Source organism: Convolutriloba macropyga, chromosome 7 (genome assembly GCF_964194025.1).
Source record: "Convolutriloba macropyga chromosome 7, txConMacr16.3, whole genome shotgun sequence".
Classification (NCBI taxonomy): domain Eukaryota; kingdom Metazoa; phylum Xenacoelomorpha; order Acoela; family Convolutidae; genus Convolutriloba; species Convolutriloba macropyga.
In genome coordinates, this window is record NC_134474.1 from 20,609,601 (window position 1) to 20,636,529 (window position 26,929).

The window sequence follows — 26,929 nt, forward strand, 5'->3', positions numbered from 1 at the left end:
AAAATCCCCCCCCCCCAGAATATCAATGTTGCATCCTCTAAACTTCAAATTCCATTGTATTTGATTGCACGTATAACCTGTTCGCCAATTGGCTTAGAAATTCAAGCGAATAGTCTGACTAACGAATTGTGGGGAACAGATTTTCGAAATTCATGTCCTATTTCTTTTAATTGCGACACTTTGTGATAAAGAGCCTATTCTTCAAATTCTACATGAGTTCAAATTTACTCATGACGCAAAAAAAATGAGATGGAAAGTTTTTCGTCTTTGGTTTGGACAGTAATAACCCATGCATTACTTCTTGAATAACATTTAAAAGAAAGGGGGAGTAAATTTGTTTCGATATATATCCTGCTATCTTATTTAAAGAAAGGTTTCTGCCCAGTGCATCATTCAAAAATTATACTTTCGATTTGTGCTGTAATATTTTGTCACTTTTGCCTTTCCGTCTTTCATATGTAATTTAATCAGTTACGTAAATTTGTCATCTCCAATTCTTTCTAGTCAAGTTTTTGTTTTTTTCCCGCAAATTTTCTACAAAACGCATGAATATTGATGATGACAAGGTTAAAGTTTTAGTTTGAGGTTTCAAAAAAGTGTTGATATCGAAAAAAAAAATTTGGTTCGACGTCTATTTATTAGGGTGAATTTAGTAAGAACTGACGTCGAAGGAGCCCAAAATGTACAAAGAACAATTGATAAACTTACTAAGCCAATTAGATTTTTTTGAAAATTTGAGACCAGAGCAATTAAAATTATTGAAAATTTTAGACTAGAGTTATTGAAAAATGAAACTCTATTTACTAGCGAGCTAAACCAAAATCGATGAAAAAATCATTTATTGTGTAATTATGGCGGACCACAGCCATACCTCAGGGATCACTGGACTTGATATGAACCTGTCACAACCTTATATGTCATAATTTTACCCAAACAGGTACTGGTCTATTTCTCACGTATTTGTATATCAAATTAGAGTAATTAAATCCAATTTTCTGTTTTCGACTCATTTTGAATCAAGTCAGATTTCGGCGGTTTTACCGTCGGATCTCTTTAATTTTGGTTAATTTTGACAGAACCACTTTGTAGAATCTTTTTTATTTTTATTCCTTAAAAGATGACGTAATATAATCTCTATTGTCCAACAAATAATAAATGGTTTCCCCCCACAATTTGCTTCCTTAAAAACTACCAGTAGTCAAGAAAGGATCTTTTCCGCTAGCGAACCCCCCCCCCCCCCCCATTCCTATATAGCCGAAATTTAGGCACCCCCCAAAAATTAATGTTTTGCTCCCTTCTGAAAAGTTTATTTATTTTCATAATATTGTTCCTAGTTACATCCACAACCATATATGTAGCAGTTTTCAATAAAGTTGATAGTTTTAACCCCTTTACAAAGCTCGTAATTACTAAAAATGCATTAACAACAAATTTTTGGTTGATGCTTACATTATATGCAGTGACTTATTGCTATACACATATTATTTTCAAACCTCCGCTCTAATAGAGTTTTCTAAATGCCTATTCAGACGTATACATACGTAATAACTCAAATGTATACATAATGTTTAAACATATACAAATAGGGGGTGCTATTTGCATTTTTTGGTTACGTTTCAATCCAGTGATTCATTAAACTGATATAAATTGGGGTAGATGTTTTATAAAGTATTTTAGTTCATAGAAATCATTAGTTAGTTCCCGTAAACCTTGTTAATTTTTACGGCAGTATAGCAGAGGTTGATTTGTTTTTCGTTATGTTGTTATGATTCAGAATCAAAAAATAGTTTTAGGTTATAACACACGGAGCCTTACACCAAAAACAGTACATACTTCAAATACTAGCAAAGATAACTCTTTCTCACAAAATTGCTCTAATAAACCTAGAGCTCGATTTACTGAATTTCCTCATTGGTTTCCTCAGATTTACTTCAAAAACAACAATTTCGGCAAATATTCAATCGTGTAATGTTAATCTGCTATTTGCCTTTTAAAATTGTAGTTAGTAATGCTAGTAATTTTAATGCAAATGTTGATCCAGTAAGCTTTCGTTAATTTCTTTATTATTGACGCCATGAACATAAAAAAACGGGCTATATTATTGTTTTTCATTTTTTTTCAGTACTTGAGCTAGATTTCATTTACAGCTTCTTCTGCCATCGATCCGAAGCCATTTGTTTTTTTGATACCTAAAAGTGTCCAAAAATATTTTGCAAATAGTTTCTAAAAGCTATAACTTTAAAAATTAATAGGTTTTGTGGTAAAAATTTTTAGGACAAAAATTAGGGTAATTTGTTGAAGCGCTATTGATTGAAGAGATGCCAAAGCTGTCAGATCGAGCTATTTAAATTATCAGTTTCTTTGAAATTATTGAAACGATGAAAACAGAAAAAAATTAAACATTAACTCAAACTAATGCAAATTCAACAAGGAGGCTCGGTAATGTGCGATGGCGCATTAGGTTCTGACTCCGCTCATCCACAATTTTGGCTTAATTGTCTACCAAATGAGGAACAGATGGAAAAACCCAACAATTATTTTATTTTTTGGGAAGTATTTTTCAAAAAAACTGTGTATGAACGATAAGATAGCCTCCTAAGCAAATAACTCAATGGAGTAAAAATTGATGCATTAGATTGCTGTGATATGCCAATATTAAGAATGCTTCTATAGAAAGGCATTAGGACCTGTCTTTATTCAATTTTCTAAGCGGCTAAAAAGAACAACAAAAAACAACAAAGTTCAATTGAAACTTGCCAGAAAACGCTGTCAAAACCGTCAAGCCATATTTTTGCCCTCAAAATATATTTGATTGCGCCTTCTTCAAACACCAATAATATAGTATGTGGCCACTCTTTAGTGAGACTAAGTAACAAGTAGACAAAAAAGAGAAAAGGGCAAAATTATGTAATACTTTTGATTTTTTTTTCGAAACAAAATTAGATCCGACGTCATGAAAGACATTAATTACAAAATGAAATATTTAAATAGGGTCGTTTATCCATCCAAAGGAAGCCCTTCTTGAGACCTTCAACTATCCAGAATAGGTCAAGAATAGTTCAACTATCAAGAATAAATTCATCACGAATGCATTTTCATATTTTGATTGATCTTTGATTTATGGAATAAAAAGAAAACTTTCTTACAGTATTATAATGAGAAGCCTATTAAGTATCAATGATTTTTAAAATCATTTAATTCTTTTGAAATTTATTTCGTCTAATTTTTTTGCGCCACCTAGCTCACATCAGAATTCTGTTCTAATTTTTTGAAAAGGCTGATTTTTTCTGTTAATGTTAGCCTTTTCAAGACCGCCTACAATCATTCAGGCTTTTGGATTCTTTCATGTAATCTCTAATTTTGTTAATTTTTAAGTTCAGAAATTCTGTCAAACCAAGAAATGAATGCGAATTAGCAAATTGCCCGCGTTCAGCGTTCATAAATTATCTTACAGAATCAGACGGAAACCATTTCCGTTTCCTTAGTGATTAAAAGCGCGAGCCACAAAATTGATAAAGGGAAAGTGCATTTGGGGAAATGCAAGGACAATGTTGAGAAAAGGCTAATTAGATCCCCTTGGCTGAATGTCCAAAATCAGCTTTTACAGACAAACAAGCAAAAAATACTTAATATTTAATATGCGGTGTTAAAAAAATCTGTTTAATCTTTGAATGCTGTGTAATTGAGGAAATATAAAAACCAATGGTTGGTTTTTATATTTTCTCAATTACACAGCGTTCAAAGATTAAACATTCTTTAACACCGCATATTGAATATTAAATTTGTTTTTGCTTGTGTGCCTGTAAAGCAGATTTTTTGGTTCCCTTCGTGATCTGCAAGAAGTAGCGAATGCGTGAGCAGTACCTGAAATAAACTGTTGCTGTGTGATTTAGAAAAGATTTGATATCTACTATTGAACATAATCATGGTTTCTACAATAATTGTCAAATCAACTGACATCAAAAAAACAGTTGTGAATTCATGCAGCATGTGGCTGAAATTATTGCTAAATTAATGGTTGTTCCAGAATCTAGGAATAGCATTTATTGCAATGGAAGATGTAGAGCACAGTAAAATCCACACCCAATTTTGATGTTGCCGGCAAAGTTATTGGGAAAGGGGAAGGAAATAAATACACTCAAATTGTATCTCTCTTCATCTTCTTGAGTTAATTTTCGAATGATCATTAAGTTCATCGTAAAATATTTCGAACTTGAAACTCAGTGGAACATAGAGTATTTCAACTGGAAAGTTCTTTGCAATTTTCACTCGAAACTCAAGTTCAAAAAATTGCAACCAATTCAACTATAAAGACACTCATTTCCGTAGGTATTCGATAAATATCTGAATTTTACAGTTGATTTTATTCATATTATTCTTTGAATTTTTATTATTTATAGTATTTATATTATTCGCTCCCCTTGTGTAGGTTGTGTTTTCCACTTCTGAATATTAAAAAAACAGCATAGAAAATGTGGGCAAATATTGATAATTTCGCTATATTTGAAACTTCTGACTTTGCCTCAAACGAATTCCTTAAATTCCCCATAAAAGATATTTCAACTAAAAATCGCACTTTTATATTAGACGAGATCAAGTAACTTCAGTTCTAACTTCCCAAAACTTAGAGTTCATTTTCAGTCATAACTTAAATTATCGAACAGAGACTGCAATCCAAAAAATTGGTTAGCACGCGGAGTCAAATCAAGTCATTTGAACCGTAGCTTTAAAAAACGCTTTTTTTCATAAGATTGCTAAATTTTGTTTGTTGAAATAAGGCCTTTAAACAATCGAAACAGATCAAACTGAGGTCAGTAGTGTCCAGGAATATGAACAAGATTTGCGCGCTTTCCAATTTCTTTTCAAAATTCTTCAAGAAAAGCAGCATTAAAGTAAGATTCTCTATTATTTATTTCTTTAGTACAAGAAGCTCACAGTTTTTTCAATACAATTAAATAAAACTAAAATAAAAGTATCGGTTACCAAAAGGCGCAAAATTATAACTTTCCATTGCTAATGAATTAAAACTCTCCCAATTCTTTTTTTAATCGAAAAGTTTTTAATTGCTGTTTTTTTCCCCATTTTTTTCTGTTCCAAATTGTAAAATGATAAAAATTATTTGACTGTTACAATTGCTCGTAAATCAACAGAAGCAACCATGGCATCCACCAAAACTGCCATTGAGGAAAACTCGTTTATTTCGGATCAATTAAAATATACTTCCAAATTATGCTTTTGGTTCTCTTTATTATATCTTTTGCTAGTTTTTACAGCTTTCTAATAGTTCGAAAGGCCGAAAAACTTTAAGAGGCCCAAAGTCAGAAAGGCTCCGTTAATTTCCACAAACAACAACACCCTTCAAGACTCAATTAGAGATTGAAAAATTACAGATTTTCTATATATGAAACTAGAGAAATGTTTGTTGAGTTGTTATCAATACTACATAAAACATAAATGAATTGCATCCAAGGAGAAATGAATTATAAACGTTCTTCATGAAGGAAACGGTTTTTTGTTCCGTTACAGCTTGTTTATGGTTAACTGATTCTGTTGCTTTCGTAGACTTGTCATCGAAAAAAAGTTTTTAAAATATTTTTCTAATTGATTTTGGCTTTTGCAAAGAAATTAGAAAAATATTTCTCTAATCTCGGATGGAAAAAACATATTGACATCGAAAACATAAACGAATGACGTTGAATAAATGTTCTCAATAGACAGTTGGGGAGCAGCTTCAGGTAATAACTTTGCAAAGACTCTTAAAAAAAATGACATTTTTACAGTTTATTTTAAACTACAATCAACATTTCTAATGAAAGGATGAATAAAATCGGCGCCAAAGATATATAAAATAAGCGTATAAAACAAAGATAAAAAATGAAAAAGAGAATCATATGTTTATATATGTCCAGTTCTTTTAATGTCTTTTCCGCAGCTATAACAACATTAAAAAACAAAACGCGCGAAAAATGGAATAAAATAAAAGTTCAAGGAAAAAATCCATCGCACAAAAAAACACGCATGGAAACAATTTTTAAACAATTAAGAGCATAAATGATTAATATCTGACAAAAGGCTATCAGCTACTGCCGAGTGAGTGATCAAACAAATATTTCAGCAAGCGTAGCATTAAGTAGGGGCCTCAAATTATTTTTAGAGGTATTTTTACAACACAATATTAATTTAAAAAATAAAAGATATTTCTTGCGCAATTTTTATCTGATGATTAGAAGTGAACGACTGTCGAATAAATTGACCTGCTAATTGAATCAATTCGAAATTTACTAAGTCAAGAAAATTAGAAATTTTAAGAAAAATCGAATTGATCATACAACAAATCGGTCAATCAGAAACGTCGCATTAAAAGGAAAAACAAGATCCAAAAATATTGCAAACTTTGTTCTAGAGCAATTGCTAACTTAGACTGCTCTATAGGAGAACATAAAAGTTCTCATCCAACTAAAGAGCAGTTAGTGTTTTTGAAAAAAATCCTTTCAAAAAATAATTTTTTACGTCGACGTAGAAAATGATATGTTTATATATGTCCAATTCTTTTAATCTCTTTTTCGCAGCTATAAAAACATTAAAAAACAAAATGCGCGAAAAAAAAGAATAAAATAAAAGTTCAAGGAAAAAATCCATTGCACAAAAAACACGCGTGGATGAGATTTTTAAACAATTAAGAGCATAACTGATTAATATCTGACAAATTGCTATCAGGCTACTGCCGAGTGAGTGATTAAACAAATTTTTCAGCAAGGGTAGCATCAAGTAAGGGCCTCAAATATTTTCTAGAGGTATTTTTACAACACAATTGAAAAATATAACATATTTTTTGCGCATTTTTCAACTGATGATTAGAAGTGAACGACTGTCGAATAAATTGATCTGCTAATTGAATCAATTAAAAAATTACGAAGTCAAGAAAATTCGAAATTTTCAGAAAAATCAAATTGATCATACAACAAATCGGTCAATCAGAAACGTAGCATTAAAAAGAAAAACAAGATCTAAAAATATTGCAAACTTTGTTCTAGAGCAATTTTTAACTTAGATTGCTCTATAAGAGAACTTAAAGTTTCTCTTCCAACTAAAGAGCAGTTAGTGTTTGTGAGAAAAATCCTTTCAAAAATTATGTTTTTACGTCGATGAAGTGTTCGTTTAGATTCCCGTGCTAAGTTTTGTGTTGCAACCCGTTTGACAGTGAAGATGGTCAAAAGGTTCATTTGACTATTCCTTCAAAAAACAATTTCTATAGTGTTGAATGCCATAGTTTTTACCCTTTCAGTCTTTCAAGCGCCATCGAATTTTCCCCTTGTGGCAATGAAGTCAACTAATGAAACTCGTCAATGCCTTTTTTAAGGCACAGGATTATTGTGGTTTAAATGTACATACGTGCGCTGCGCTTGAATTGGAATATTATTCGAGTGACGTAAACATTTTACTCAGAAGTAAATGTCGCGTGAACTCTTCAACGTGATATCATTTGCCACTGTGCAGTTGTTCATTTCACACCTACGCATTTTTAATCTCTTTAGTGGCGTCAACGAAAATATGTTCACTTGAGAACAATTCATCTTGAGACAAAGTATAGCATTTAATTGAAGCAGAAAATCAACAAAAGTTCTTACTTAAAAAATACAGTCAAGATGCTGAATGAATTCTGAAGACATTAATCAAAAAGTTTAGACGCAATGAAATTTAAAAAAAGCGCACAAGATTTCTCTTACGATATCTAGGGAAAAGTTGGCTATAGTTTGGGCTCAAAATTAAATAGTAAAAATACCAAATAGGGAAAGTATCACTGTTTCCAGAGGTGATGGTTATGTTTAGCTTAATTTAAACCTCACCTGTTTGGCAAAAAGCGAGTCTTTCCCCCAATTCTCTCTACATATTTTTGATAAGAAAAAAAACTAAATGTTGGGAGAAAGAAAAAAACGATTACCTAACGCCAAGTCACTCTCAGTACTGAGCAAGTCTAATTACAAGTCTCATTTCATTACTGATTCAGAACCATGATCATGTCACTTTTTACACTTGGCAGTCTAAATCCAAGTCTGGGCTGAGACTTGGCAAGTCTAATCCAAGTCTGATTTAAGACTTGGCAATCCAAATCGGAGTCTGATTTAGGACTCGGTAAGTCTAAATCCAAATCTTCGGAAGTCGAAAATAGGTCCGGAAAAAGTCAAAATTGGGCGAAAAGTAGCCGATTCGAACCATCATAGCCGATTCAAGCCCATTTTTTGTCATTTTGACCCATCAAATTTCGTGACTGATTCCGAAAACGTTGATCAACCAGATTTCCACAATTTTGCAAAACTGGCCCTCTTGACATCATGGGAACCCTCACAGTTTTCTGCACAACTTTTCCTCAGTTAAAATATTCAGATGTTATTTCAAGATTTGAAATATATAACAAACTCAGTCATTTTTTGTCAAAATCGGGCTGAACCGGCTGAAAACGGCTGAAAACAGCCCAAAATACCCTCAAATAGGGCAATTTGGGTCAAATATACCTCCCTTGGGACCCACAGACCCTCCAGGGTTGCTAATTGACAGCTTAGCTTGGTACGCCCCCGGCATTATTAAATAGCAACCCGGGAAATGGCCGAAAATTAACCCCGAAATCGTGGCACGTAACAAAATTTTTTGAAATTCGAAATTTTCATACAAAAATTTTTTGAAAAGTTGGTTTTGACTTGGGAATCAACTTTCAATTGTTATCTAAGTCTGGGCTAAGACTTGCCAGACTTGTAAGACTTGTAATTAGACTTGCCGAGCACTGGGAAACGAAATAAGACTTGGAATTAGGCTTGAACAGTACTGATGTAGACTTGGAGTTCGGTCCGGAGAGCAATAAATCCTTTATGACCTCTCAGGTCACCGATCATTCAACTGTATTTGATTTTGTATTAAGTCATTTATGACTTTAAGTAATCATCCTAGGTCATATATGATTTGTATGAATTCTTGGTCATACAAGGATCATTGTGGTTTCGTAGAAATCGCAGTGATCTTACAAAAAATGTCAAAGCCTAAAAAACTGTATAAGTTTCATTTTCTATTGAAAATAAAAATGTTTATTGGAAATCATTCGAGTTCATGTATGACACATAAATCCTTGACCTTGCGTGCTCTATAAAATAATTTTTGCAATTTAAACATATTAAAAAACAAATTTGAGGATAAATGCATTTCTTAATACTTTTTATAAGTGAGCATTTATAGGTATAAAAAGGCTTCAGAGAACATCAAAACTTTAATTATGTATTTGGCCTTACTCTTTTATTTAGCGCCAAACTTGCAAAAAATATTGTACCCTAGGGTTTTTTGACGGATCACAAAGTCACCCCGGGGAATCACATAGGTAATAACTTACCGAAAAAATTGAAAAAACATAAAAGATAACAGATTTATGAAAAATAGATGCATGCTTCTTGATAATAATGGTAGGGTCATAAATGATTTCCTGGTAATCATACAAGGAACATATATGATTTCTTTGGTTTCATAAAAGGATCTTACAAAGAAAGGAAGTAAAGACAGCATGAAATCATATAAGATCCTTGCTTGAGATCAAAGAAAATTCGACCCGGGTTTTCTCGTCAAGGCAACTGTGTAACTAGAATAAGCCAAACGACGACGTTATAAATTAAAATAATTAATAAAAAATTATTTAGAAGCGGGATTAGCCTCGGTCAAACAACGTGCTTTTAAATCTGAATGTCTTTTTAAGATGATAAAAACAATTGGTAACAAATACAAACAAATTAACCGACATACCTCTTATCCAACAATTAAGCAAATACAAGTACTTGAAAATCACATCTCATCATTACTACCCTCGCATTAAGCGTGTAAAGTAGCGTCCATTGACAGAATATTAAGCAGCTGTCACTGCTAGCCAATTTTGATATCCTTCCGTGACCAGCGCGACTTGACATAAATCTATCACATCTGATGCCCTTGTTTTCATCATTATTAAAATTCCCATTATTAGAGAGCAACAGCTGAAGAAAAACGCGAAGCAAACTTTAATATTAATGGGAATCTTTACCAGTAAAGCTTCCCCCACGAAAATACGGTCCTCCTGTTACGGCATGTTCACCATGATGGGAGAATATACGCTGCAAGAGCACTAAAATGGAGGCCTATAACTGGAAAAACCGTTAATCGCATGATGAAAACTTTTCTAAAAAAACTCTTCTAAGTTTTCTAAAAAATAACTCTTCTAAAAACTTTTCTAAAAAATAAAATTAAGTTTTTGAAAAACATAACTTTTATGAAAAAAATTATTTTCATGCGTAAGTTATACATTATCCGAGGCTTTCGATTGATATTAAAGACAATGAATTGATTTCTTACCTAATCACAAAAGCAGTCTGAATACAGCTGGATAAACGCGGAAAAACCCTGAAAAGTTTGTCAGCCGTAAAATAAATTTATATAGAGACAAAGAACAAACATAGCTCTAACAAAGCACTCTGGAAACTAAAATATTGAATAACTGCTAAATTTAAACTAGCCGCGTCTCTTTTACCCATTAGGTGGTTTGGGTTTGAAAATTTTAAAAATTGAAATTTCTTTAAATTGCTATATTTGCAATTTTCAAAGAATTGTCAATTTTTGATAAATAATTTGTAAGTAAAATGAGAAAAATTCATCGTTTACATACTTTTCTGCAAAAATAACTTTTTGGAAACCCAATTCTCGACGAGAGAGAATATTTGAGCTGTTTTGAGATATTTGTGAAAAAAAAACTAATAAACAGTTTGGTAGAATGTTGCTAAAAAAGGAGAAACCTTGCAACATTTTTTTTGCAACACTCAATTTTTTTCGCTTCTACTATTTTCTGACTACATCAAAAATGTAATATGCAGGCTTTACTATTGTTTCTTATTCTTCGCAAAAGTTTGATTTTTAACTTCTTGGAAAAAAATTATTGAAATTTGATTTTTGGGGGGATCGAATTGTTTGAATTAGCTGCTAGTGTTGTTAACCTGCACCCTCATTTAAAATTAATCGACAGGCCCTTTGTGGAATGAGTTATTTATAAAATATTGAATTGTCAGCAATTTGAAATGAATTGGAAAAGTCTGGAAAGTTGAGGGATTCTGCGAGCTGTTATTTTGCTTCTTAGCCAATAACTTATCACAAGACTACAACAAACTTAGTTCTCCGAGCCCCAAAAACGAGCCAGTTTGGCAAAAATCTGCCGAAGAAAAAACCACCATCAAACATCATGTTGTCATTAAGGGCCCCTAAAATGTGTGCCTAATAACTAAAGGAGCCAAATTAATCCTTCCTGACTTTTATTCAGTTTATAAAAAACAGAACGACTTAAGAAAACTACTTAATTAGGAACATTGACGATTAATGTCAATGCCATTATCACCATTTTTGATGGACGATGAAAAAATACTAGTTTTGATGGACGATGAAAAAATACCATTTTTGATGGACGATGAAAAAATACCATTTTTGATGGACGATGAAAAAATACCATTTGTGATGGACGATGAAAAAATACCATTTTTGATGGACGATGAAAAAATACCATTTTTGATGGACGATGAAAAAATACCATTTTTGATGGACTATGAAAAAAATACCATTTTTGATGGACGATAAAAAATACCATTTTTGATGGACGATGAAAAAATACCATTTTTGATGGACGATGAAAAAATACCATTTTTGATGGACGATGAAAAAATTGGAGCAGTTGCTAATGCCCCGCTAAAATAATTTTACGACGACTTTTAAAAATTTCATTGTAATTGGTTGCCCTATTTGTAATCTTCTTGCGCAAGTTTTTGAAACCTCATTTCCGATAGAATTAATTTCTTTAACCCCAGAGCACCTTCTCAGGGAAGTTGATGTCGGCCAAAAATAAAGAGATAATTTTGTGACATCGTAAGCAGGTAGAAATTCGAAGCATCGTAAGAGATTATCTAACATTCGCACTTCTCGAGATTAGAAAAGAAGGAAATCATGTGAGTGCGATTCAGGGAAATGTTGATTAAATATCAAGTATTAAATTTACGAATCTAAATTTTTAATTTGAATTCCTTCTAAGCAGTTGGGAGCGGAAACGAGATACGAAAAAAGTTGAAATTAATCTTTTTACATGATTACCCCGATTTCGAGAGCTATCCGCTCTCTGGTGTCAGGACAATTCACCAATTTCTATTTTACTCAATGCCATTATGTCCAATGCTATTATACCCAGCCTGTCATTTCACCCAATGACAACTTTCTTTTACACTGTTGTTAAAATTAATAGAACGTCTATTTAGCATAATAAAAGGGACCGTCATAACTGAACATGGGTTTATATCACAATCGGAAAACTGACGCAACCGAACAAGTATGTTAAAACAGCCTTGTTATAGCAACTGCTAATCTGTAATCGGATTTTTGAAAAAAACCAAAGGTCATTGGGTAAATTGGCATTGGGTAATTTTTCTGGCTAAAATGGGAGGTTGGGTACAACCCGTCATCTACTGTTAGTTAATTCATTGAAAATATATACAGTCATATATACTACAGTCATTGTTGAAAAAGCCAGTCATTCAAAATCCTTCTTAGGTTGGAAAAAGATTAATTCAATTAGTTTTATTACTATTATGCGTGTTAAAAAATATAGCTTCGTCTTAATATATAACTGGGCAAAATTTGTATGTTTGCTATTGCCTGATAAAATGATTTAAAATCAATTTTTAAAAATTTGAAAAGAGCATTTTAGAACACGTTAAAATTCATCTGATCACGTTATAAGCAACGACTTACAACACAAATTTTCCACTTTCAAATTGTCTCAACGTTGGTCTGAGATTAAAAAGAGTCTCAAACGTCACAGATGTGGTCTAAATAATTTGATGGTTGCATTCAAACGGAAAAATAATCTGAAATTAACTTTCTTTAGCTCTACTACACTATAGCATCAAAAAGCTACGTACAGCTTAATTTGTGGGCTTTGAGCGTTACTTCTGCTGAAAACGTTTGATTGTCGCGAAGGCGTGAAGAAAGGCGTGAAATTTTTAAGTTTTAATCGCGTTTTCATTCTCATTTTCTCCGCTTACACAGAAATAAGGTTAGGCTGTTTTGTTAATTTACTGTTTGCCACGCTGTTGCAATTGGAAATGTCCAATTTTGATAGTCAGAAAACAAGAGGATTTCAGCATTAATTCAAGATAGCAGTATCAATACATTATGCATACAAACTACAGCAAAAGTGTAACAAGCTCAGGGTGTCCCTAGCGAAGGAAATGTTCGAGCTGTTCGGAGATTTGAATGACATTTCTTGGCAACAATTTGATTTGGCACAAGCAATCACTGATCTCGTGGGTACAATACATCAGATGAGCGGACACTGTTTGTTAGATGATCAAACAAGCTAAAGGGCCTAGTTCGCTGGGAATCGTTGAAAAATTACAAAACGAACAGCTTTTTCAAAACCTTATTTTTGACAAGATGGCGCTCCTGTGCATAAAACAAAGATTATCAACAAATTCTTCAAAGAAGAAGAGCGAGAGGAACTGGAATGGTGGGCAAATAGTCCCGATCTGAATCCAATTGAAAATTTATGGGCAATTGTGAAGCAAGCATTACAAAAACCGAGAAATTTAGGAAAAATTGGAAGAAAAGTGGTCAAAACATTGACTCAGATTTCCTACCAGTTTTGCCCTAAAACTTCATCAACTTTCTACCATATATTAGAAAAAGTAAAAGCGTAACTTCCCGTTATTAGAGAACTGATTTGAACTCAAAATGTTGTAATATTTGATGTTTGTACAGCTTTTTAAAAATTTTCTTTGTGTACGTAGCTTTTTGATACTACAGTGTATCTTTCTTCAACTAACAGTTGCTCAATGTAATGTAGTAAACAGACTTTTCACAATTCCCCTTTACTTTTATGAAGCAAAGCACTTTCATATTAACAGTGTCCTCTGATTACCATTATTTTTTGTCTTTTCGTCCCTTTTTCCTTTCAATGGCCATCCATTCTGCCAATTAAAGCCTCAAATTCTCATCATTTCTGTTACCACAAAAAGAAAAGGTTGCGAATTATACTGCTCAAGTGCTCTAAAGGCGACTAATTTTCCTTGTGCCTTCTCAATGGGGGAAAAATTCGCATTCGAAATTCAACAACAAAATGAATTAGCCTTTGTATTTTGATGACGAACACAACAATACGTTTCATAAAAATAAGGCGAGTGAAACCGACAAAAAATAAACAATAAACAGCCAGCCGGTATTGTATTACAAAACGGAAATTTTGCATATATAGCTTTTTCGATTCATAAATTTGATCGACTATTGTAGATTCTATTAAACCTTGCTTTTTTCATTTTTCATCAGAGAAGGAACATTTATCCTCTATGAATTTTTTTGCCCTTTTGCAGTCATTCCGTCATATTGACTACAAAATATTTTCGTGCCCGAAATGAATGAAAATAGGATTTCATCTATACCAAAGATGATGCAGGACAAAGTAGCAAGCACTGAGCAATTCATTGGAGTTAAATGGGGATGGGTACTAGAATTTAGATAGTTTTTTTATTCGTTTGTCTCGCAAAAATTTTCAGAAAAAATAAATCGTCTATGCATAAAGAGAGTTTCAACAATTTTCTTCTATAATGGGGAATTTATATGCAATGTCGACCTTTAACTGCAGACGAATTCTTTTTTCTTCACGAATCGGAGAGCCAAAAGTGAAGCGTGTTTTGTAACTCATAGTCACTGACTGGATTTCATTTTTTTTTTCAAAATTACCAATGTTAAAGCCAGAAGAACATGGGGAATCCTTAAAAAATTGGAAAGAAAACTGAAAAAATTTATGTGGAGCGTTGAGCTAGGTCCGAGAAATTTTGTAGCACTGTTCTTCTCTTCATTTCAGATAATAACGATTGAAAAACAAAATTTTTAACAGAAATATGTCAAATTGAAAAAAAAATATAAAAATACAAGCAAAATTGAAGGTACAAAAAAATTAAGACACATGAAAAATAAACAATCATTAAACTTTTTTTTTGAAATGTAATAATTCAAATAGACGCTTAATGTTTTTATAACACAATAACTCTGAACATAATCCGCCAAAAAAAATATTTACATCAGAAAGAATTAATGAAAACTTTCAGCTGTTTTAGCAACTACTTTTAATTTTACTGTCCTATTTATTTATATAAAATTTCTGTTCAGTTTATTATCACTATAATCCTCAAGTACTAAAAAATTGTTTTTTGACTAACTAAACTGACCAATCTAATTGAACAGAAGTTCTAGTAAGCGAACAAAGCTTTGTTAAGAAATGCTTTGCAATATCAAATGTAGTTGAAATACGGGAACCGGACAATATATCAGAGATAATATGTTTTGCAAAAAAGGAGGTTAGATGGGTTGGGCCATGGTTGGGCCATGGTTGTGTCTAAACGGCCTGTGGGACATTTTTTGAATCTACCGCAGCCAGTTAGATTACTGGGTACTAGGAAAATTAATCAACAAGGCGATTAGCCGACAAGAAAAAAAAAGAGATTTGGTCTACAGTTTAATAATTATTCTTCAACAAACCTCATTGGTCGATAAATCTGTAGTTCGGTGAACCATTATATTTGGTGTGCGGTCATGTAGCTTCCGCTTGGCCTATCCGTGGCGGCTCCCTCTTCCTTACGCTAGTTGATAAAAACCGTTCCGTATATTTGACCGGTTACGATATACCGTTTTCACTTGACCATAATTAGAGTTTCAGATATAAACTATGAGGGCATTTTCCGTAAATAGTCGGCTTAAGTTCTCAGTTTTGGGTGTCATCTAAACGCCCTTCGGCCAATACGGCGGTCAACTGGTTATTGCCAACTGATACGCGCACAACGTACGTAGACTTTAGTATAAGTTCACAATTCAACGCATTATTCATTACCGATTTCGGTTTACTGCAATTTCAAGTTTTAAGATTTCTGCTCCGATCTTTCCAGCCTCCTGTCTTGTTAAAAAGCTTTCTCATTTACTTCAGGCATAAAATGTCTTATTTTTTTTCGTTGCATTTATTTCCCAAGTTTTTGAAGTTTTATATACCCTCAAAGTAGCTTTATAAGGTAAAAAGAGCAGAAGCACAACATTTTGATCAACACGTTCCAATTTTACTTTTGCATCAATTACAGCAATTTTTAAAGAGTTTTTCAAAAACTTATGAAGTTAAGAAGCGCGAGTGCCGATCTCATCCCTTTTTGTCAATTGTTTATTTCTCAATTATTGCTGATAATTATAATGCTGATAAAAAAGTTATGTGTATTTTGAAAAATTTGTCTCTATAACCCAAACAATAATAATATTACTTGTTGTACTCGGGAAGTGTTGCGCTAATCGATAGGCCTACTATGCTGAATAAGGTAATTCAAAAGACGTTTTGTGACAACTGTTAATTGCTAACGTTAAGGCAGACTGCGATTAGGCAATTCGCTGCCAACGTGATAGTTGAGCTCAAGGTTAGAACTACCAGACACTAAGATAATCAATTGTGGTACGATTGAGAGGTGCATAGACCAGAAGGCTACAAATGTACTGCATTTCACTGAATATGAATTTACTGCACTAGTGATAGGTTAGGTGGTTAGTGGTTACGACAGGGTACCACATTTCTCCCTCTAGAGGAATTTTCAAAATAACATAAAGGTTAGCGATGATTGAGCATGGATACGATTCGATGAACTTTTAGTAACAATTGAAAGGTTGTTAATAGTGTAAAGTAGTGAGCGCGTTAGGGTGATGAGAACTAGTAACAACTATGAATATGTTTCGGTGGTGGGTTGCGAATGTGAGCACTAAAGTTTTGGTGGTTACTTTTGTAACTACAATTAATGGTTACAGATACTTTCGAGTAATAAGACAGAGCAACATAATAAGTTTGAGCTAGGAGTTTTGCTATGATCAGAGTTTTTGGGTTTTTAACTTTGATGCCTAGAGTTCATGGGGTTGTAGGGGGCGTTCCGGTTGGTCCTGTTTGAAAATCGCAAGCACATCTCCGTGCGTTTGGTCTTCGCTGATGACTTGGGGGCGATTGCGATGCTTTCGGTCGGGTAGATTTGGTTGGATGAAGTCAAAGGTATTACGCTGTGGGGCGGTGGCGACATGGTTTCAGCAAGGGTTGTTCTGGGTGGAGAATAGGAACCAATGCTTATTCCTCTTCGTTGTTTTGGGACTTGTCCGTTGTCCGACGATTCATCCGAGGATGATAATTCTGTGAGATCTCCGTACCGTTTCGGCTTCTGTTTAAATCGTGCGCAGCGTCGGGTGGATGCTCCAGTCGTTTCCACTAGTGATGTGCTTTCGTGTTGTTTGGGGGCGGCCTTGTAATCTTGGCTAGTATCGGACTCGTGGGGTTCGTCGCACTGTTCGTCTGCTGAATCTTGTGATGATGCCGTCGAGATTTTTCTTTTTTAGGCGATCCCTTTTTGGGGTGATGGCTGATAGCATCGATTAGGTGGGATTCTGATGCGGTTGACCTTTGCGAGGTTAGCTTTTGCCTTGTTGTCTAAGTCCGACGTTTGGGGTGCTCTTTTGCGAATGGCTCGTCGGCCGACGATCTTGTTTTTGACGTCTTGTGCGTGTGATTCTATGCTCTGTATAAATTTTGCATGATGATTGCGCACGGTCTTTCTGGCGGCGAAATTAATGAGAGGCATGTGGCGTTACTCTGGCGTGCCGAACTTTGCGATATCAGATTTATTGAGGACGGTGTCCTGCTGGCCTGGTACTTTGATCGTTACTGTGCTGTCAGTTGTTTTGACGAGTGCTGCCCCCTCCGGAATAGCCTCATAGAGTCCTTGCAGTTGCTTCTTAATTCGCGAGGCGGCAAGAGATTTGTGAGCTAGTTGGATTCGGGGGCTGTTTCTGGCTAGTGGTTCTTCGAAGTTGGCGGCTGGGAGTTTGATGATGCGGGGTACTTCGCCTTCGTCATCTTTGGTCTCCTGTAGCTTCCGTTGTTTCGTTGCTTTTACTTCGGCATCACTATCCAGATCCGCGTCATAATTGTCATTTGACTGATGAGTTCCTCTTCTCCTATGATGTTGTCATCTAAATAGTATTTTAAAGTGTTTGACCAATTTAAGTTTTTGATATTTGGTTTAGATGTTATATTTGTTAGTGCGGTGTTCGCTTTTCTTCCATAGTGGGCTTCAAAAGGGGAAAGTTTTGAATTTTTCTTTCTGCATGTGCGTAGTTCAAATGATATGTTTTGTAGAGCGTTCTTAATATTAAACGGTTTCTGATTAGGGTCGAGTTTTATGCAGCCCAATTGTCGTTTGACGGTTTGTATTAGACGTTCTACTAGTCCTATGGGGCGATGGCCGTTAGCTGGGGCATATATTAGCTCAATGTTGTATCGTTTACATAGTTGTTGTATTTTATTACCTTTCAGGCATCTGGCTTGATCTAGTCTAATGTTTCTAGGTACCCCGTGTTGGGTTATGTATCTGTTTAAAAACTTTTCTATGTTTGGGCCATTTGCGTTTGAGACTAATTTCAGAGTTAGGAATTTCGAGAAACGGTCAATGCAAACTAAGAAGTAAACTTCACTCCCTTTTCCATCAAATATTGGTCCGCCAAAATCTAATTGAATTTTTTGGTTTGGTTCAGAGCATGGCGGAAGAGTAGTCTAATCGGTCTTTCGTATTAAGTTTTTTAGATTCTTACCAAATTTGGTACAGGGCGACACCTTTTGGATTTGTTGATTAAATCTCGGTTGATGAATGGCCACCAAAATCTCTGCCCTAGATCAGTCATGCCCCACGCTCCTGGGTGCGTTGCATGGAGGACGTCCATTACCGATTCCTTCAGGATATTGGTTATTGCAAGTTTGTTGTCCACCAGTATGCAGCCGTTGTTGACGCTTAGACTTCCCCATTTTGCGTACATCTGCTTGCTCAGGCTTTTGCATCGAGCTTGGTCCTCGTTGATGATGCAGTCTCTGATCTCACGTAGCACCGTATCTCTGTTGATCATTGCTGCAATTAGTTGTTGGTTGAACACGCTCTCCAGTTGTTTTGAGAGTTGGTCGTCTGATGTACGAGGTGATGCTTTTGGGGTAGGGCTTAGGTAGTTTCTCATTGAGAACGATGTTTTCTGCACTGGTGATTTAGCGGTGGCGCTATTTGGGCTATTTGTTGTGTGCTCCATTTGATTTGTTAAATTTTGTTGTTTGTTTGAATTAGGCTGTTGAAGAATAGCTGTGTTAATTGGCAAATGCGCTTGTGTAATCGTTTGCTGTGTGTCTTGCGTATTGTTAGTGACGTCTTAATTCGTTGTGTTTAATTGTTTTTGGAAAGTCTTGTGGCTGCTGCGTAGGTTGTATTTTCTGTTGTCTAGTGAGTTGTTTGTAGTTATACCGCGTTTGTCGGTAATGTGTTTTGTTAGTGTGGAATTGTTCAACGATTCCACATTAGCTTTTCTGGGCCTGCCCCTCTGTCGTTTGGTTTGGCAATGTAAAGAATTGTTGGAATCGTTGGACAATTCCATTGTATTTGTTTTAGTGTTGATCGAATCGTTATTCGTCGATTTTGTGTTGTGCTGTGTTTTTTTATTGTTCGGTTTCTTTTGTCTGCCTCTTTTGCGTATGATTTGTAGTGTTTCTTTTATGACGTCTATTTGAGCTATTATGAAATTTTCATCATATGTGATTGGGGGTTTTGCAGGTTCGGATGGATTTCGGGACAGGTAATCTGCTAGTCCCATCTTTGTTCCGGCTATGTGTTCTATAGTAAAATTGAATGGGATTAATCTATCGTACCACCTGATTAGGCGGCTTTGGTGGATTTTACTTGATCGTTCTTTAAGGATTGATAAAAGAGCCCTATGATCGGTTTGTACTGTGAAATGGTGACCTAATAAATAGTGCTTAAAGTGTTCTAACGCCCATACAACTCCTAATAATTCTGATTCGTTTATACTGTATTTTTCTTCTGCTTTATTTAAAAATCTTGAGGCGTAGGATATTGTCTCCCATCCGTTGCAAGTTTCTTGTTCGATGACTGCTCCTAGGCCCGATCTTGATGCGTCTGTTTTAACTCTAGTCTTTCTTTTTGTGTCATAATGTGTGTTTTCTGTCAGGTTCCGTATGCATTTCTTTATGTTTTCGAACTTTGTTTGGTGGTGATTTGTCCATATGTATTTCGTATCTTTTTGTAGTATGTTTCTGAATTCACGACATAGGGGTGCTAGATTTGGTATGAATTTCGTTAGGTGGTGGACGCTTCCTAAGAATGATTTTTCGATAATGAGTTGTTTAAGGGTTGAGGGTGGCTTCAGATTAAGTATTGCTTGTGTCTTAGAGACGATTGGTTTAATACCTTTTTGGTCTATTTCATAGCCTAGCCAAGTTATCCTATTTTTTGCGAACTGGCATTTATTAAGGTTTACAGCAAGGTTTTCTTCATTTAGTCTGTCTAGGCATTTGAATTATTTTTCTTAATGGTTTCTCAAACCACCCCCTGTGACGATAATTATATCGTCCAGGAAACCGAATGTGTTCGATAGGTGGTATAAAGTTTTGTCTATGGCTTTTTGGAATTCTGCCGGCATATCTGTTAGTCCGTAGAATCCGGTGTTGAATCGATATGTTCCTGTGGCTTGACCGCCTATGATGTTAAAATTGCATTGTTTTGCTGTGTCGTCATCGAGTGGTAATTGGCTGTATGGGTAGAGTAGGTCTATTGTTGAGAATAGGACTTCTCCTTCGTCGGAAGATTGAGTGATGGTTTTTGCGATGCTGTCCAATTGGCAGTCGATGTTGTGCATCTGATATTTGTTTTTGTGAATTGATTTGTCGATTGTTTTTGAGTCCATTGCTAGTTTTATTGATTTGTCTTTCTTCACTGTGGTTACGATAGGTGATATGAAAAAATCGTCGCTACATTTTTCTAGTTTGGTTATATATCCGTTGTTCTGTAAAATTTTTAGTTCTTCTTCTACTTGTGTTTCGAGGTGTAGTGGTACGCGTCTTCCTTTTTGATGGACAGGGGTGTAGTTTTACTTAAAATGTGATTTTACCTTATGGTGTATGGATCGTCCTATTCTGGTTTTAGGTTATTGTATTTAATTGCTAATTTTTTTTTGAATGAGGAGGTTTGAGGGGTGTCTATTGAGTTGACGTTCTTACCTGAGGATCTTGGGGAGTCGTGTTGTTTTAGTTGTATTCCTAGTGGTTTGAACAGGTCGCTTCCCACAATCGCTCGGTGTTTGTTCGGGAACACTATGATGTCCGCGCGTCCTGCCTTCCAGCAGTTGCACTCAATGTCGCAGTAGAGTGTTCCCAGGCTTCTTATGGGGGTGTCGGTGTAGCTCTTTAGTTTCACAGGATTTGTCGTTCTGCTCCACCACGTGTTGCTATCTCTGGCTTCTATATCTTTCGCCATTTGTTCTGTGATAATGCTAGTGGAGCTTCCTGAGTCGACCATTACCCAAAACTTACTGTGACTATATTGGATATGTAGTTTTGATGGTGTTGTGGGGTCGTCCGGTGTTTCCATCATGTTGACTGAGTATTCGTCCGCTGAGTCATCGTATGTCGATTGGTTTTCTGGGTTTAGTGAGATCATGTTTATGCCTTGTGTTTGTTGGTCCAATCACTGGTTGTCGATTTTGTTCACAGAGCTTCCGGATTGGGGTCTGTTTAGGTTGGATCTGCAAACCTTCGCATAGTGGTTTTGTTTCTTGCATCGACGACACGTTTGGCCGATTGCTTGGCATCTTGCTCGATGGTTGCTATCCCAGGGTTGTCTGCAGTTCCTGTAGTTGTGGATGGATGCTCTGTTGTTATTGTTCATGCCTCTGCTGTTTCCTCTGCCCATACCTCGCGGTAATGTAGGTGGTCTGCTAGATCCCCGGAAGCGTGAGCTTGAGATTTCCATGACTGGTTCCTCTCGTCCAATAAATGGGGTTGCCGAAGAATCCAATGGTTGTCTTGCCTGTATGGCTAACTGGCTTCTGATGCCTAATTCGATACTCACTGCTAGTTCGAGGGCCTTTTCTGGGGTTAGGGTTGTTTTTAGCAGTTCTTTTTGTATCTCATGATCTATCATGTTTGGGGTGAATATATCCCTTAGTAGTTCATCTTCTAAATTGGCAAGTTGACAATGTTCCGCTAGCGATCTGAGTGCCGAATGAAATTGTTCAATTGTTTCCCGTCGGTGTTGTTTGCGTGTCAATAGAAGGTATCTATCGAACGTTACATTTCTTGGGCGGATGAACGCTTGCTCTAATTCGTCCCATAGTTCCATTGTTGATTTTGATTCCACGTTTGTGTGGGGAAACTTTCTTGCGTGCATCTTTCGTCCTTCGATTCCAAGGCTAAGGTAGATCAGAGATTTGGCTTTTCGATCTGCCATGTCCTATGGTTTGTCGCCGCATAAGACCCCTGTTCGATCAATTTGATTACAATCGTTTTCCATTTGGCTATTGTCTGGTGGTACCTCGTCATTCGTTCTGTTTCCATTATTTGAGTTGGATTCTGTGCGGGTTGTTCCTCTACCGGTTCGGGGGGGGGGGGGGTAAATGACTGTCGTCGGTCTCTCTTGGAGTAGTTCATCTAGTTCGATGTTTGTCTTAGCGACGAGGGCCATTTCGAGTTGACTCCTCCATTTCTCCCATGATATTGGTGGGTTACTGCTATGTTTGTCACAGAAGGGTTCAAGTCCTAGAGCCGTGCGTCCTATTTTGTCTGACTGCGCCATGTTGTACTCGGGAAGTGTTGCGCCATTCGATAGGCCTAGTATGCTGAATAAGGTAATTCAAAAGACGTTCAGTGACAACTGTTAATTGCTAACGTTAAGGGCAGACTGCGATTAGGCAATTCGCTGCCAACGTGATAGTTGAGCTCAAGGTTACAACTACCAGTCACTGAGATAATCAATCGTGGTACGATTGAGAGGTGCATAGAACAGAAGGCTACAAATGTACTGCATTTCACTGAATATGAGTTTACTGCACTAGTGATAGGTTAGGTGGTTAAGGGATACCACAGGGTACCACAATACTAATAATAATAATCATAATAAAAATGATAATGATGATGATGATGATAATAATAATAATAATAGTAATAATTATAATAATAATAATAATAATAATAATAATAATAATAATAATAATAATAATAATAATAATAATAATAATAATAATAATAATAATAATAATAATAATAATAATAGTAATAATAATAATAATAATAATAATAGTAATATTAATAATAATAATAAAAATAAAGATATTAATAATAATAATAATAATAATAATAATAATAATAATAATAATAATAAAAATAATAATAATAATAAAAATAATAATAATAATAATAATATTAATAATAATAATAATAATAATAATAATAATAATAAAAATAATAATAATAATAAAAATAATAATAATAATAATAATATTAATAATAATAATAATAATAATAATAATAATAATAATAATAATAACAACAATAATAATAATAATACTAATAATAATAAAGAAAATACTAATAATACTATTAATAATAATGATAATAATAATAAGAATAATAATAATAATAATAATAATAATAATAATGAAAGTAATAATAATAAAAATAGTGCTAATAGTAATAATAATACTAATGATAATAATATTAATCATAATAATACATTGTTTACGGATCCGGTTGTTACTTGCGATTGCCTACAAAATTTAGAAGCACAATTTAAAAACTACTACTTCAAATGCGTTCCGGTAGGACATCATTGACCATCAATGAGCCTTTTCAAATGCCTACGCGGAGAAGAAAAATAATTTTAGAGCTCATCCTCTATATATGGGTAGTCAATACGCAAGTACCATGGCAGCTTTAGATACATTGAGACACGGTTAACCAAAAAATGATTTTTTAATGGCACAGTTATTTAAAAAGACGTGAAAAGTTGGTTACGGCCTGAAAAAGGCATGAACTTCAAGGTTACCCGAGATGTCTTGGGAATGAAAAGCAGCGGAATTAATTGAACGTCAACATATATATAAATTGGCTTTATTGACGTTATCTCTAGGGCCTTTGTAGAAATTCTGTCAATTTTGGTTGAATAGCAAAGACAGAAATGGCGAGAGAGCTTTTGATATGGATTTAATAAAGACATAATTTCAGTTAAAGCATTCGGTTCTGTAATTTTTCTTGCCTTTGAAATGGACGCAATGGCGTTATTGGCCCCTATTTTTGTAAAAAAAAGAAAAAACATTGAAAGATTTTATCTAGTCGTTTGCATCAAATTTATTGATTGAAGCCACCTTGTTAATTTACTACCTACTCACGCAAAGTAGTTTTCAATAATCGTGCTTTTCTGCTCAAAAAAATTATTCGAGGCACTTTCATTTTTAGAGCATGGCTTTTGTTAACAAAATGACTGATAAAAATGAAGCACTTACAGTTTCGTTTTTGACACAATGGCCAATATTTATTCCAAAAAATCTATTGCAAATTTTTCGAATGTGTATCATACGCTTACTTGGCAGATAGGGATTTTTTGTTAAACATTTCACCCCAAGTTTTCCTTTTATTGCCGGAACATTTCTAACACCATTGCCAATCCAGTCATTTTTGTTCTCAATTTTAATACTTCTGGTTGGAAAAAAGTTTTTCATAAATTACTTAGTATTTCATGTATGATTTAAGCCAATATGGATGTTAAAATTACAAATGAGGCATTTCCTTTGTTCTAGTGAGCTATTCTGTTTTCAATCCACCATTAAATTTCATCCAGTTCCTTTTAAAAACTGAAATCTTTTCCAACGTTTTTATAATTACTTCGACCTGGAGCACCTCTACTCTCCGGTAAGGCAGGTGTCCTGTGGTACCCTTTTTTCTTAAAGTCTGCGCATTTAACTCTAAATGCAATTTTGTCAAAAATGAAATGAGACCAAATCTGCTTTTTTTTTAGCCCACTTGCTTTAAATTTGGGGGAAGTAGACACCTCAAAATTGCGGTCAATTTTTATTCAAGCTCAAAATAAACTAGTTGTACTCCTGCTGGCTTAAGGAGTCTTCTGGAATAATGGTTTTCCATTTTTTTGCAAATTTAAACTCGATAATTATACAAAATGCATAACCTAATTTTGGCAAACTGAGATAATTTGCTTTAAAATTGATCTATTTCTCAACCATTTGAACAATTGAGTGTGCTGTTAGGGGCGCATCAATATCTGGGGTTGGATCTTGATCTCAGAATGGACCATTACGATAAAAACTTTTTAGATTTTTTTGGGACGCGACCTTTTTTTTCAAAATTTTTCAGCTAGGTATATGTTTTTTAATGCAAATTACTAACAAGAATTTCAAATCAGGGCTCAATTATTGACAAGTCATATTTTCAATAAACGAGGACCAGCGAGACCATATGGTTTCAAAAGTCAGCTCATGACTTTTATAACTCTGACATATTGTTTCCGTAAAAATTTTATGGACTTCTTGAAATTTGCTTTCATTTGAGATTTTTAGTACCCTAATGACCTAGTGTCCCCAATCAAAGATCCAGTTGGCTTTCCAGTATGCATAAGAAACCTAGAAAACTATTTCAGTTGACATCTTATGTCTGCTATGACTTTGAAAATAATTATTTTAAGAGAATAACGGTGATTTTTTGAACGTTGTCACTATTTTATCTTAATTCGCTCTACTTCGAGCGCAGTCTCAGTAAAAACGAGCAAAAACGGATTTCCTCTGAGTTATAAATCAATGCTGGTGGCGGTTTTTTTATTCAAACAATGGTTTCGTTGTTTTGATACTAAGCGTATTCTCTTTTTTAATTTTTGAGCATACTTGCATATTTTCCGAGCTCATTCTGTTTCCCTGTCGAATTATCTCATTTTTGACAAAACCAAATGAAAGAAAAGCATAATAGGAAAATTTCACAGCGTTGTAATGAGGTATATCTGGATATTTGAACTGCTTTGGTTAAATAGTTTATGCTTATTGGGCTGAGACAGTTATCTCGCAAATTTTTGTGGATTTGTATTTTCCGTTTCTGCCTGTGATTGTCTTTTCTTGTTGTTGTACGCCATATAGCTGATAAAAAAGTCTCAAATTCTTCCCCAGGACCTACAGCTTACAACGTGATTAAAGATTTCATTTTATAGCTGTTGGTTTTATTGATTTTCAAATTTAATTTTTTTAAGACCATATGGTTTCAAAAGTCAGCTCATGACTTTTTTAACTCTGACATATTGTTTCCGTAAAAATTTCATGGCCTTCTTGAATTTTGCTTTCATTTGAGATTTTTTGTACCCCAATGACCTAGTGTCCCCAATCAAAGATCCAGTTGGCTTTCCAGTATGCATAAGAAACCTAGAAAAATATTTCAGTTGACATCTTATGTCTGCTATGACTTTGAAAATATTTATTTTAAGAGAATAACGGTGATTTTTTGAACGTTGTCACTATTTTATCTTAATTCGCTCTACTTCGAGCGCAGTCTCAGTAAAAACGATCAAAAACGGATTTCCTCTGAGTTATAAATCAATGCTGGTGGCGGTTTTTTTATTCAACTAATGGTTTCATTGTTTTGATACTAAGCGTTTTCTCTTTTTTAATTTTTGAGCATACTTGCATATTTTCCGAGCTCATTCTGTTTCCCTGTCGAATTATCTCATTTTTGACAAAACCAAATGAAAGAAAAGCATAATAAGAAAATTTCACAGCGTTGTAATGAGGGGTATCTGGATATTTGAACTGCTTTGGTTAAATAGTTTATGCTTATTGGGCTGAGACAGTTATCTCGCAAATTTTTGTGGATTTGTATTTTCCGTTTCTGCCTATGATTGTCTTTTTTTGTTGTTGTACGCCATATAGCTGATAAAAAAAGTCTCAAATTCTTCCCCAGGACCTACAGCCCACAACGTGATTAAAGATTTCATTTTATAGCTGTTGG

General features: G+C 34.5%; 1 protein-coding gene across 2 annotated transcripts in view; it reads right to left on the reverse strand.

The window, feature by feature from the left end:
- LOC142342687 (uncharacterized) overlaps nucleotides 1-26,929 on the reverse strand; it is a 59,745-nt gene that overhangs the window by 7,544 nt on the left and 25,272 nt on the right. The window contains exon 1 of one of the 2 annotated variants that reach the window (XM_075394180.1): nucleotides 9,377-9,415. The exons of the other annotated variant lie outside the window; for it this stretch is intronic. The gene's annotated coding sequence lies outside the window, so the exon portion shown is untranslated. Of the gene's footprint in view, nucleotides 1-9,376; nucleotides 9,416-26,929 lie in introns of those variants that run through there. 2 annotated transcript variants of the gene reach the window in all.